Raw genomic sequence first — 13,422 nt, forward strand, 5'->3', positions numbered from 1 at the left:
TTTATTTCTGATTTTAGCAAATTCTGTCTTCTCTCTCTTTTTTAGTCAGTCTAGACAACAGTTTGCAAATTTTGTTGATCTTTTTTTTAAAAAAAAAAACACTATTAAGCAGTCTACATAGCATCATTGATGTAAATATTTTAATCAGACATTAACCTTACATAATTATTTTAGGGTGTAATAATCTTTGCATAGATTGTGTAACTTGTTAAATATGTAACTGTCATTCATTTTCTTTGACAGATTTTGTTATGGGAGATTGAAATCAAGCTCAAAACTCATTTCTCAAAAAAAAAAAAAAAAAAGAAGTAAAAAAGACTGCATTGACATGGTTAAATTCCCAGGATCTTCAGTTCTTTATGGATGGATTCAATGGTTGGCATTATCTCTTACAAAAGTGTCTTGAATTTGATGGAACTTATGTTGAGAAATAAAGTTTATATTTTTAATTTTTAAAAACAAACAAAATAAAGTAGCTATAGAGTATTCTACTATGGCATATAGCGTATGCCACATCATCTCATGGAATGGGTGGGCCATGGTTTTAGTCAATCATTCTCCTATTGAGAACACCCAGGTTGTCTCTAGGTTTTAGCCATTACAAATAATCCTGCAATAAATATCCTTGTAAATATAACCTTACTGTGCCAGTTATCAATTTATTACCTTGGTTCCAAATTCACCCTTTTTAACTGCTCTGTGAAAAATAGTTCTGGGCCCTTAAAATATTTTTCCTTTGCAGATGGCACTGAAGCTTTGTCAGTAGAGGGCGCTAGAGAAACACTGAAGGAGGAAAGAGTACCTTACTTCCTGGTTCCTGCTTGCTCCCTTGGCAGGCTCTGGCAATGAGCCAGGCATCTTTAGCCCCAGGCTCTTGCAGGGCAAGGTAGTCAACAGCACCAGCACCAGCTTCCTCCCAGCACTCTCTAGGTACTAGAGTACCTATAGTGAGACATCTCCCTGTGAAGAGCTTTCCCAGCACCTACGAGGCAGATATCTAACAAGTTCCAGAGGATGGATTTCCAGCAAGTTCCCCTGATTTCTCTGTCTCTCAGTGAGCCATAGTCATGTCCTCTCCAACAGGGTCTGGATGTCAGACATAGGGGCAGGGTATTCGTCCTTGGATGCTCTATCTCAGTAATAGGGATAGTAGTTGCTTCCTATATTCTTTCAAATTCCCTTTACTTCTTACTAGACAATCCATCATTATTCTAATCCCCTGTTATAGTTAATAGTTCTTCATATTAAACTTCCCTGTTCAAATTACTAAGTGGTTTCTCTCTGGGTTAGACTCAGATACAATAACTACCATGTTGCATGGGTTGAGTGTACCATGGTTTATTGTTTTTTGGCTTTTTTCCTATCATTCTCCTACTTAGAGCATCCAGGTTGTTTCTAGGTCTTAGCTAATACACATAAAACTGCAATAGATATCCTTGTACATATAATCCTGTGTACTGGTAGTTTTAGGTATATGGGTTCCATCCCAAAATTGGAATTGCTGCTTTGAAGGCACCAATGTTCTTCATCTGATTTATGTGAGTGAAAGGCCCTCGGATCATCACCTGCCAGTCCCATTCCTCACTCCCTGCTTTCAGCAAATGGTCTTGCCTTTACTTGACCGAGAAGATGAAAGTTAGCTCACATCACAGCTTCATGTCCACTTCAAACTATCTTGATTTTCATTCTCCCTCTATCTTTATGCTTTTCTCTAAGGAAAAGTGTACCTCCCTCCTCCAAGGCTAACTTTTCTGTATTTTTATCCATCTGTTCATTAAACTAGCATTTACTGAGCTCCTTCTATGAGGCAGGCCCTCTGCTAGGGGTGAGGGATATGGAGACATGGTCTCTGCACTCACAGTGCCCTTTACCTCTTCTTGGAGTTTACTAGATCTTATGAACTCTCTCATCTCTTCAGACATATCCTACCTATTGTGCTTGCCCTTCAGCCTAAAGATGGTCTTTTGGGACCCAGCTTCACTCTCACGAAATTGTCTGACACTTTCCCTTTATTGCCAAATTTCCCAGTGGTGGCCTTGGCTAACTGCCCTGCTTTCTCTCATCTCATTTTCCCTTCTTCCCTTGTAATCTGGGCTCTGCACTGCCCTTCCCATACTTTACTGAAACTACTGTCTAGGAAGTCAACAATTATGCACTAATCCCTGTCCAAAGGATCCCTCTCATGCTTCATTATCCACAACATCCCTGTACTTCAGCACTACTGAACACCTCCTCCTCCTCCTCTTCCTCCTAAAAAATATATTGCAACTTTGCTTTAACTGCAGGGAACAGAAAACCTAACTCAAACTAGCTTAAACATAAAGAATACTATGTAGGGCTGGTGGGTTAGCTCAGTTGGTTAGAGCACAGTATTGTATGGAATACCAAATACCAAGGTTTGGATCCCCAAACTGGCCAGCTGGAAAAAAAAAAAAAAAGAATACCATGTAGTAAAAACATAAACACAAGCATGGGAATGATAAACTACATTCAGGATAACAGTTACTTCTTCAGTGGAGTGGGGAGACTGATTTGAAATGGGTACACAGGGGTTTCAACCATGTTTACAATGTTTTTGTTCATAAACTGGATGGTGATTATAAAGGTGATTGTTATATCTTATTCTTTATACCTTGTTCCTTGTCTGAAATATTCTATAACAAAAAGACATGTTAATATATGCCAACTGCCTAGTACATAGTAGGTATGCAATAAATTGTAGCTATTATTTGTTAAACATAAAGGATATGAACTGGCTCATTAGTTGAAAAAAGCATAGAGGGACAAATTTTGGTTAAACATGAAAGGTTGTCACATGTGTCAGTTTACTTTCCCCTCTTGAAATCACACTAACATAGTAAAATAATAATAGTAATTGCAAAAATTTATTAGATGCCACCAGCTACTGTTTAAAACTCCTTGCTTTTATTACATCTTTAATTGCATAACAATCCTGTGAGATAGGTTGTATTAGTCCATTTTGTGTTGCTATAACAGAAATACCTGAGACTGGGTAATTAATAAGGAAAAGAGGTTTATTTGGCTTATGATTCTGGGACAGCTGCATCTGGCACCGACCTCAGGCTGCTTCTACTCATGATGGAAAGTGGCAGCTGCCAGTGGGTACAAGCAGACCACAGGGAGAGAGGAAGCCAAAGAGGGAGGTGCCAGGGTCTATTAAACAACCAGCTCTCGTGGGAACTAATAGAGCAAGAACTCGTTCATTACTCCCCCGACCCAGAGAGAGCATGAATTCATTCATGAGGGATCCACCCCATTACTCAATCAGTTTCCAACACTGCCACATTGGGGATCAGATTTCCACATGAGTTTTGGAGGGGACAACACATCCAAACTCCATCATAGGTGTCTTATTAACCCTGATTTATGGATGAAGCCTTTAAAAAGTTATGTTATTTTCTGGAGAAATCAACCTAAAAGAGGCTCTGAATTTAGGATACCAGGCACTGTGGGAAGTAATCGTAAGGCATTAGATTGACACAAGGAATTAAACAGTTCCTTCTGAATGATGGGATCATTTGCTTCTTTTTTCCCTGATTCTAATAAACTGGGGGGAAAAAAAGCTAAAATAAAATATTCAGAACCAGAGTTGAAGAAGTCTAGTAGGTATGAAATAGAGCTCCCTACACCCTCATAACGTAGGCTATCTGCTTCTGTAGAATTGCTTGCTTAACCTAAGTAACTCCATTTTACCCCCTGTCTGACCTGCAGACTACCCCGCCTTCTGCATGAGAAACCGGTGACCTTCTCACAGAAACAAAAGCCATTGCATAGAAACAGGAACCATACACAGTGAACTATTACATGGGAACATACACAATGAAAAGTTGTATGACTGATTGCTCTAACAGCTCATTCTTGGCCTCTGTAACCTAGCTCCCTAGCTTGCTTTGTGCACCTGGACAAACCTGTGTGCCAACGGGATGTAGTTTTTGCCTTTAAAAACCCCACAAGACCAAGGCCCGATGCCACTCTTCCTTGGTTGCTCCTTGGGAGACGGACGCTGGCCAGCTGGAGTGAATAAACTGCCCTTTTCTGCACGAGTGGCATGTAAGTGCATTTCTTGTGGGAGGGTGCCTCACGACAGGTAGAACAAAAACATCAAGTGAATAGAAAATAGGATATGACAGATTACGAGAATAAGTCCAAGAAATGTGATATCTGTTCTAGAAAGAGAACAGAAGAACACAGTTTTGTTTTTTAAATGCTATGGAAAAAAATCCAGCACTGAAGGAAATGAGTTTTGAGAGTAACAGGGCCAGGGAAATGGCCAGCAAATGATATGCCCACAAATCTTTGTGATATTTTAGAACAGCAGAAACAGAGAAGATATTAGCAGTTTTCACTGAGAACGCACACACCAACAGCAGCAGTGACAGCACAAGCAATAAAACTAAGTCCCATACCATGGATTTAGAATCAGAATGGCATCAGACTTCTCAACAACACTGGAAACTGAAAGACAGTGGCGTAACACCTTAAAAATAGAGTGAAAAGGTTTTTCTTTCTTTTTTGGAACAACTTTATTGAGCTATGATTTAAGTACATATTTACAGTGTGCAATTTGATTAGTTCTCATGTATGTATGCTTCCATGAAACCATCACCATAGTTAAGATAACAAACATTTTCATTATCTACAAAACTTTCCCTGTACCCCTTTGTAATCTCTTTCTCCACTCTATTCCCCAGGCAACCTATGATCTGCTTTCTGTCACTATAGTTTCCATTTTCTAGAACTTTATATAAATGAAATTATATATTATGTATTCTTATTTTTCCATCTTTCAAACAACAAATATTTTAAGATTTATGCATGTTGTTATGTGTATAAATAGCCCATTCCTTTTTTTTAGTAGTATTTTATTATATGGATATATCATCATTCGTTTATCCATTTACATATTGGTGAACATTTGGATGTTTCCTGTTTTTAGCTGTTTTTAGCTGACAACATATACAAGTTGTCGGACATACGTTTTCATTTCTCTTGAGTAAATGCCTAAAAGTGACTGGGTTACATAGTAAGTGTAAGAGGTTAGTTCAAAAAATTCATGGAAAGATTCATATTATCTTTTAATTCTATTTTTCCAATAACTTTTTGAAGTTCTCTCATATGTTTGTGAAGTTTTTTTAACTTTAAATTCTATAGTCAGCCAAATTGTCAATAAGAAAGGAAGGCAAATAAAGATGTTTTCAGACATTTAAGAACTCAAAATAATTTAACTCTCTTGTACCTATTCTAAGAAGCTATTGTAAGGCCCACTCCAGAAAAATGATAGAGTGTAAAAGGGAAGATGTAGGATCCAAATAACCGTGCTTTCAACTCAGAAGAACAAAGAGAAATCACAGGATAACAGTAAGGCAGCAAGCTGAATATCCACCAGTACCTCTTGGAGCAGGAGGATAGAGGGCTCCAGGAGGGAGATAACAAGGCAGGCACAATGGGGCAGGTGTGATTGAGCAGGAGGAAGATGTTTTTCCTAGACATGTGACAGTAATGTTTGACATGGGGAGAAAATTAGCAATAGGTCCATGAAAAACTGACAAATGAATAAATAAGGCAATTATTAACTCTAAGAAAATGAGTTGTATATGAAAGGAGACATGTTTCTAGCACACTACACTATGTGTCTCAACAGTAAGCAATAGCTACATGTAACAATAGTGTAAGTATGGACTATCATTTTTTTTTAAAAACTGTGCTATGTTGAGAGATTGGAGGAATAGGCAGTGACAGAATGGAAGAGCTAAGTCCTTACGTAGAAGAGTGAGATGTCAATAGTATCTAAAACTGAACAATCAAGACATAGCAATCATAAAGATATTATTTAGACATATAAAAGTTGAATATCAAGGAAGCATCTGGAAGAGTTGAAGGTTATTGCCTCTGGGGCAGCAAACTGTGGAGAATGGAGTGGGGTGGGATAAGAGAACACTCATTTTAAAATAAGTTTACTGTTTAACTTTTAAAACTGAATGAATGCATTGATTTCTTGGTTTAAAAAAAATGTAAGTTTTTTTTTTTTTTTTTAAAGATGACCGGTAAGGGGATCTTAACCCTTGACTTGGTGTTGTCAGCACCACGCTCACCCAGTGAGCAACCGGCCATCCGTATATGGGATCCGAACCCGTGGCCTTGGTGTTATCAGCACCGCACTCTCCCAAGTGAGCCACGGGCCGGCCCAAAATGTAAGTTTTTTAAGCATGGGGGCAAGAGGCTTCAGAGCCTTCACTGCATTTTTCTGTGTTCCTCTAGTCTGTTCCCTTCAGTGTATCAGCTTCCCTTGTGACAGCAAAGCAGCTACAGTCATTCTGGGAGCACACCTCACCACCCAGAGCAGCCTTTTCTCCCTTCTGTTCTAAAGGCCTGGACCAGGAGGATGTCAGGGCCTGACTGCAGCGCCACATTATGACATTCATGGACCCTAGACACTTGTTCCTTTGTGGACCCTTTACATAAAAAAAATTTTTAAATTGTATTCTATGACTGCATTGGTGTTAAAGAGGAACATACTAATATTATATCCTAAAACATCTTTTACCTAATAGTTAATTTTTTTTTCTTTTTGATTTTAAAAGAAATTAAAACATTTTCATGTGCCCTTAAAAGGATTGTGGGCACAAGGTACTGTGTTTATGTCTAAGATATATATTGTTCCTGATTGATTGTTTTAAGCCTGAATGGAATGGTTTCTTTGACTTAATCCCTTAGGAAATGAGGGTGATTGTATATTGATTAGATTATGGCAAAAGGGGTTGGGGGGAGGGCTACCCTAAAGTTGGGAGTGGGGTCCATCCCACTGAGATGGAATTTTTGCTATACAAGGGGAAAGGGAATGGGATGGAAGCCAGAGAAGTAATCAAACTATCCACTGCAGATGTGAACGATTTATAGAAGGAGAAAAAGAACAAATTACAATTAGCATATGAAAAGATACTGGCTATTAATTGAGAATATGCAAAATAAGACAACAATGAGATATTTTTCACCCATCAAATTGGCAAAAATTTAAGTATGGTAATATCCAGATCTGACGGGGTATAGAGAAAAAGGTGCCCCAATATACTGTTGGCGGGAATCTAAATTGGTATGTGCTTTTCAGAGGGCAATTTGGTAGTAGCTATCAAAATTTTAAATGTGTATACTTTATCCTGGCAATCTAATTTCTAGGTTTCTAAATATCTAGCATGGGGAAATATGATCAATACTTGCACAAAAAAGCATGTCCAGGGGTATACACTGCAGCATTGTTCATGGTAGTGAAAATGTGTAAGAAGCCTTACAACTCATTAATAGTGTGGTTACATAAACTATACTAAATATATACTGTGGAATATGATGCAACAGCTATAAAAAAACAACTTGTACTTAACATGAAAAGAGCTATAATACATATTTTAAACCAAAAAAAAAAAAAAAGAAAAGAAAGAAAAGAACACCAAGTTATGTAATAATTGTGTTGTCTTAGTCTACTAGGGCTGCCATAACAAAATATCACAGACTCTGTGGCTTAAACAACAAAAATTTTATTTTCTCACAGTTCTGGAGGCAAACGGTTTGAGATAAAACTGTCAGCAGGGTTGGTTTCTTCTGAGGCCTCTCTCCTTGGCTTGCAAATTAGTCTTCTCAGTATGTCCTCACATGGCCTTTTCTCTGTGCATGTGTATCCCTGGTATCTCTTCCTCTTCTATAAGTCCTATTGGATCAGGGCCCCACCCATATGACCTCACTTAACCTTAATTCCCTCTTTTAAAAAAAATGTTTGTTTTTTAATTGACATATATTGATTGTACATATTTATGGGGTACAAAGCTATATTTCAATACATGTATATACAATGTGTGATGATCAAATATGTGTAATTAGCATAATCATGATCATAAAAATTTATCATTTCTTTGTGATGAGAACATTTGAGCTCCTCTTTTCTAGCCACGTGAGAACATACAATGAATTACTGTTAACTGTAGATCTCTAGCACTACTGTAGACCACAACTTGTTTTTCCTATCTAGTTGTAATTTATTGGGTTTTTGCAATTAAAGAAGTGTTTTTATTGTTTTTGTTTGTTTGTTTGTTTGTTTTGTCTTTTTCGTGACCGGTAAGGGTATCGCAACCCTTGGTGTGGTGTCGTCCGCACCGCGCTCAGCCAGTGTGCGCACCGGCCCTTCCTATATAGGATCCGAACCCACGGCGGGAGTGTCGCTGTGCTCCTAGCGCCGCACGCTCCTGAGTGCGCCACAGGGTCGGCCCTTATTGTTGATTGAAAACACTTCTTTAATCATAAAAAAAAAAAAGAATTTCAATTTTATTTTTATTAATTGTATAAAATTCATGTGTTAATGAAAGTAAATAGAGTAGAAAAATTTTTCTAATGCCACCATCCAGAAATTGATAAACATAGGTAAATTTGAAAGGACAGTCTGTCAGAATTATTTCTATGCATCTATATATATATATATACATATAAAATTATTCTTTTTATGAATATAGAACCTAACTATATGTGATATTTTGGAACTTGCTTTTAACACAATATATGTTCGTGTCAATATAGATCTATATTGATCTATACATCATTTTGTTCATGTCAATATAGATCTACAATCTTATTTTTAATGCTGCCCATGGTTCTGTGTTAGCCTATTGTTAGACATTTTTAATTACTTCTTTAAAGCCCTATATCCAAATTCAATCACATTGGGGGCTAGGGTTTTAATATATTAATTTTGGGGGAGCACAATGTAGTCCATAACACATATACATATATATACATGTCTCATTTCTATAAACAAGCCAAGAACACAAAACCAAATTGTATGTTTCCAAATACACATACTCTAGATTTGTATTAATATGCAAACATTATATATGTATCCTACACAAATATATGTAATACATTTATATATGCACATTACATACATATTGTACATTAGTCTGTCTCTATTGCTTATAACAAAATACCTGAAACTGAGTAATTTACTTCTTACAGTTTTGGAAGCTAGGAAATCCATAGTCCAGGGAACACATCTGGTGAGGGCCTTGTTCTTGGTGGTGAATCTACAGCTACACAGGGTATCACATGTCGAGAATGGCAGGAACAAGAGAGAGCTAACCTCCTTACCTGCTCTCTCTTTTTTTTTTCCTTTTTGTCTTTTTTCGTGACCGGTAACGGGACCGCAACCCTCAGTGTCGTGCCCATACCGCAACCGGCAACGGGTTCACAACCCTCGGTGTCACGCCCGCACCGCACTCAACCAGTGAGCGGACTGGTCTCTATATCGTGCCCATACCGCAACCGGCAACGGGTTCACAACCCTCGGTGTCACGCCCGCACCGCGCTCAACCAGTGAGCGGACTGGTCTCTATATGGGATCCAGACCCTCGGCGGGAGGGCTGCCATGCTCCCAAGTGCCGCACTCTAGCGAGTGTGCCACCGGGCCGGCCCCCTGCTCTCTTTTTAAAGCCATCAGAACAAGGGCCCAGTCCTCACAATCTAATCACCTCTTAAAGGCCCCATCTTAATAATTACCATAATTGGATTTCACACCCTCTTAACACCTTTACAGTGTGATCAAGCTTCCATGAGTTCTGGGGTGACATTCAATCCACAGCAATTAAGCATAATTGTGTGTATAAAAACATCTCAGAAGAACATACACCAACCTGATATGGTAGTTTCCTCTGGGGAGGGAATTAAGATTGGGTGGGCCTGATGGGGACTCTTATGTTACTAATATTGTTTGAAAAAATTTTTTACATCAAGCTTTGTATTTAAATATTTTGCCATACGTATATTTAAAAAATGTTTAAAAAGTATTGCCTAAGCACACATAGCTCTTCCATGACAGAGCTATGATTAAAGCTTGAACCTGCAGTTGGCAAAGACTCAGCTTATTCCATTGTTTCCTGTTCACACTGCCTCTCTGAGTTTGCCTTTCTCCCAACAGTCCCTACCCACCACCCTCATTATTGCATATCTCTCACCTTTTCCTTATCACCAAATGTCCTGAAACATCACACTCACCTGTCCTTCTTCACACCCTATTAATCTCTAGTCCTCTGTTCTGCCCTCACCATATTGCTGAGACTGCTAATAAAAGCCCTATCCTCTGGTTGAGGTTGCTTAACTACTGGAAGAACTCTGAGTGCTGAGACAGCTAAATGCACAGGGCCTACCCTGCCCACGCCTCTGCCTCTCGTTAATGACAATACAAGTGCCACTACAGCAGCTCTGATGCTCCATGGAGTCCATTCCAGACAGAGATCTCAGACAGAATATTTCATGTCTGTAAAATGACTCTCCAGAAAGAGGCAAGTATGGCTTTCCTTGAAGACTGAGGATCAAAGAAATTCATGTATGTGAGAGTCCATTATAATGTGGACGGCACTACAAAACTGTTGGCTGTCATAATCTTTTTAAAGCCTAAAAAAAATTGTTTTAAAGTGGCAGTACATGCACAAAGGAAAAACATCCAAATAGCACTGAAGAGAATGCAGTAAAAAGCCAGCCTCCCTCCCATCTATGATTGACTCTCTCCTCCACAGAGGCAACCATTTTTTTTTTTTTTTTTTCCAAAAAGATGACCGGGTAAGGGGATCTTAACCCTTGACTTGGTGTTGTCAGCACCACGCTCACCCAGTGAGCAAACCGGCCATCCCTATATGGGATCCGAACCCGTGGCCTTGGTGTTATCAGCACCGCACTCTCCCGAGTGAGCCACGGGCCGGCCCCCGAGGCAACCATTTTTTAGATTATTTTCTTGACCCCCGTTTTTTTAGAGTGAAAACAAGAACCATCACAAAAGACTCTGCAAAACCCACAACCTAGCACAAAGATCGTCACAACCTTACACACACAAAAAAGACTTCTGCAAGGACATATGCCCAACAACTACCTGCCCAACCTTGGACTGGCACCACCCTTATTGATAATTATCCCAAAACAATTACATAACATAATTTTTCCTTTAAAAACCTTTGTCTAGGGCCAGGCTGTGGCTCACTTGGGAGAGCATGTTGCTGACAACACCAAGTCAAGGGTTAAGATCCCCTTACTGGTCATCTTTTAAAAAAACAAAACAAAAAAATCTTTGTCTTCCTTTACCTCCCTGAATACACACGTAGTTTACTATGCCACGTGTATTCCTATTCCAACGTCTATTCCTGAGATAGCCAGTAGTTAGAAAGAAAAAACACAAATAAATACGTAATTACAAACTGTGAAAGGTTCTATGAAGGAAAATACTGGGGGCTGTAGGAATTTATAAAAGGGGCCCTGAGCTAGTTCAGAAAGTTTCCTTGAGAAATGACACTTGACATTAACTGAGCACTCACCATATACCAGTGTTATTAGTTCGCTAGAGCTGCCATAACAGAGTACCACAGACTAGGTGGCTTAAACAACCGAAATTTATTTTTTCAAAATTCTGGAGGCTAGAAGTTCAAGATCCAGTTGTCAGCACCTTGAAGTTTCTCTCCTTGGCTTGTAAATGACCATCTTCTCCCTTTGTTTTCACATGGTTTTCCCTCTGTACCTGACTGTGTCTGTATTTCCTCTTCTTATAGCATTTTGGATTAGGGCCCACCCTAATAACCTCATTTTAACTTAATTACCTCTTTAAAGATCCTATTTCCAAATGCAGTCACATTCTGAAGTACTGGGGGTTAGGATTTCAACACAGGAATTTTTGAGGGCTGGCCAGTTAGCTCAGTTGGTTAGAGTGCAGTCTTATAACACACGAAGGTCACAGGTTCAGATCCCTATACCAGCCAGCCACCAAAAAAAAAAGCCCACCAATTTTCGGCGGGAAGGGCACATAACTATGCCCGTAACAGCCAGGTTACTAATCTGTGCTCATTACGTACATTATTTTACCCCAACTCTACCACTGCTAATTTTATAGATGATAAAACTGAGGTACACAGAGGTACACAGCACTTAGGCAAGTGCTCAGACATCAATAGAGCTGGGGCTTGAAACCATAAAATTACCCACCAAAGGCTTATGGAGTGCTAAAGAATGAGTTGGAGGCCCAGCAAATGGATTAGGCAAAGGAAAGTATATGGAAGGGCCCTAGAGTGGAAGAGAGCTTGGCATACTTAAGGAAATGAAAGAGCCAAGTTGATAATGTTAAACACGTGGGCCACAGCAAATCATGACAGTCCTTACAGGTCCCGGTTAGGGTTAGGATTTTAGTCTTTATCCCAAGAACAATGGGAAACCACTGAAGGATCACTCTACCTGCTGAATATTGAACCACCTGAAGAAAATTCAGAGATCTTAGCTTTACTTTTCTACAGATGAGGAACCTGAGACTTGTAACTTTTTTCAATATATTACACCCTGGCTAAGCCTCCATATAACTCACAAATCTTGAAGGTAAAATATTTGCAAAGTTGGCCTCCTGCAAGCGTGAACTAATTAAAATAAGTGGGCATGTATTTGAACGGTAAGTACGGCCTAGGCATACTGTGAGCCATGCTGAGCTCCCCAGAGGGAACAGGAAAGTTGAGAATTTTTTTTTTTTTTTTTTTTTTTTTAAATGACCGGTAAGGGGATCTTAACCCTTGACTTGGTGTTGTCAGCACCACGCTCAGCCAGTGAGCGAACCGGCCATCCCTATGTGGGATCCGAACCCGGGGCCTTGGTGTTATTAGCACCGCACTCTACCGAGTGAGCCACGGGCCGGCCCAAAAGTTGAGAATTTCAATTCGGCCCTAGGACGAAGGCTTAATCTTGGTCTATTGCTTGGTCAGCCTGAAGTGGAGAAATTCCAATTCAGCATTAAAACGTCAATTGAAACAGTAAACACAGCAGCTTTGCCTAATATTTTTAAAGTTTATTAACATATAATTTACATACTGTAAAGTTCACCGCTTTTACGTGTACAATGATTTTCAGTAAATGTACAGTGAAACCATTCCCGCAATCCAGTTTGGGGACATTTCCATCACACCGAAGAAGTCCCTGGCCCAGTCTCACCCCAGATCCAGGTGTGCCTAATTGTTTTAAGTGTGCTCTACCAGGTCGAAATGACCTTACAGACCCAAGATAACTCTAAAAAGGAAGCCAGGACTAGGCTTGCAAAAAATATGAACAAGGGCCACATATGTTCATCAGTGCATCGAAGTATGTCAAGGCGGGATTTGTATGTGAGGAATTCATTCATCCCCTGAGCAGAAACACTGGTTGGCTGCGCTACGTGGAGCATATTACGCAAACGGAGCAAAAGCAGTAAGCGCGTGCCTCTATACCCGACCTGCGAGCATCTGTGCGGGAGGTGAGCGCACTACCAATGCCAGGACGTGAGATTAATGTGTATTAGAGACAGAGGACCAGTCGGTGACGTGTGCGCCTGCGCAGCTTCGCGAACGCCTAGGAACCGGTTCCTGGTTA

Source organism: Galeopterus variegatus, unplaced genomic scaffold, assembly GCF_000696425.1.
Source record: "Galeopterus variegatus unplaced genomic scaffold, G_variegatus-3.0.2 Scaffold2508, whole genome shotgun sequence".
In the NCBI taxonomy this organism is placed as follows: Eukaryota; Metazoa; Chordata; class Mammalia; order Dermoptera; family Cynocephalidae; genus Galeopterus; species Galeopterus variegatus.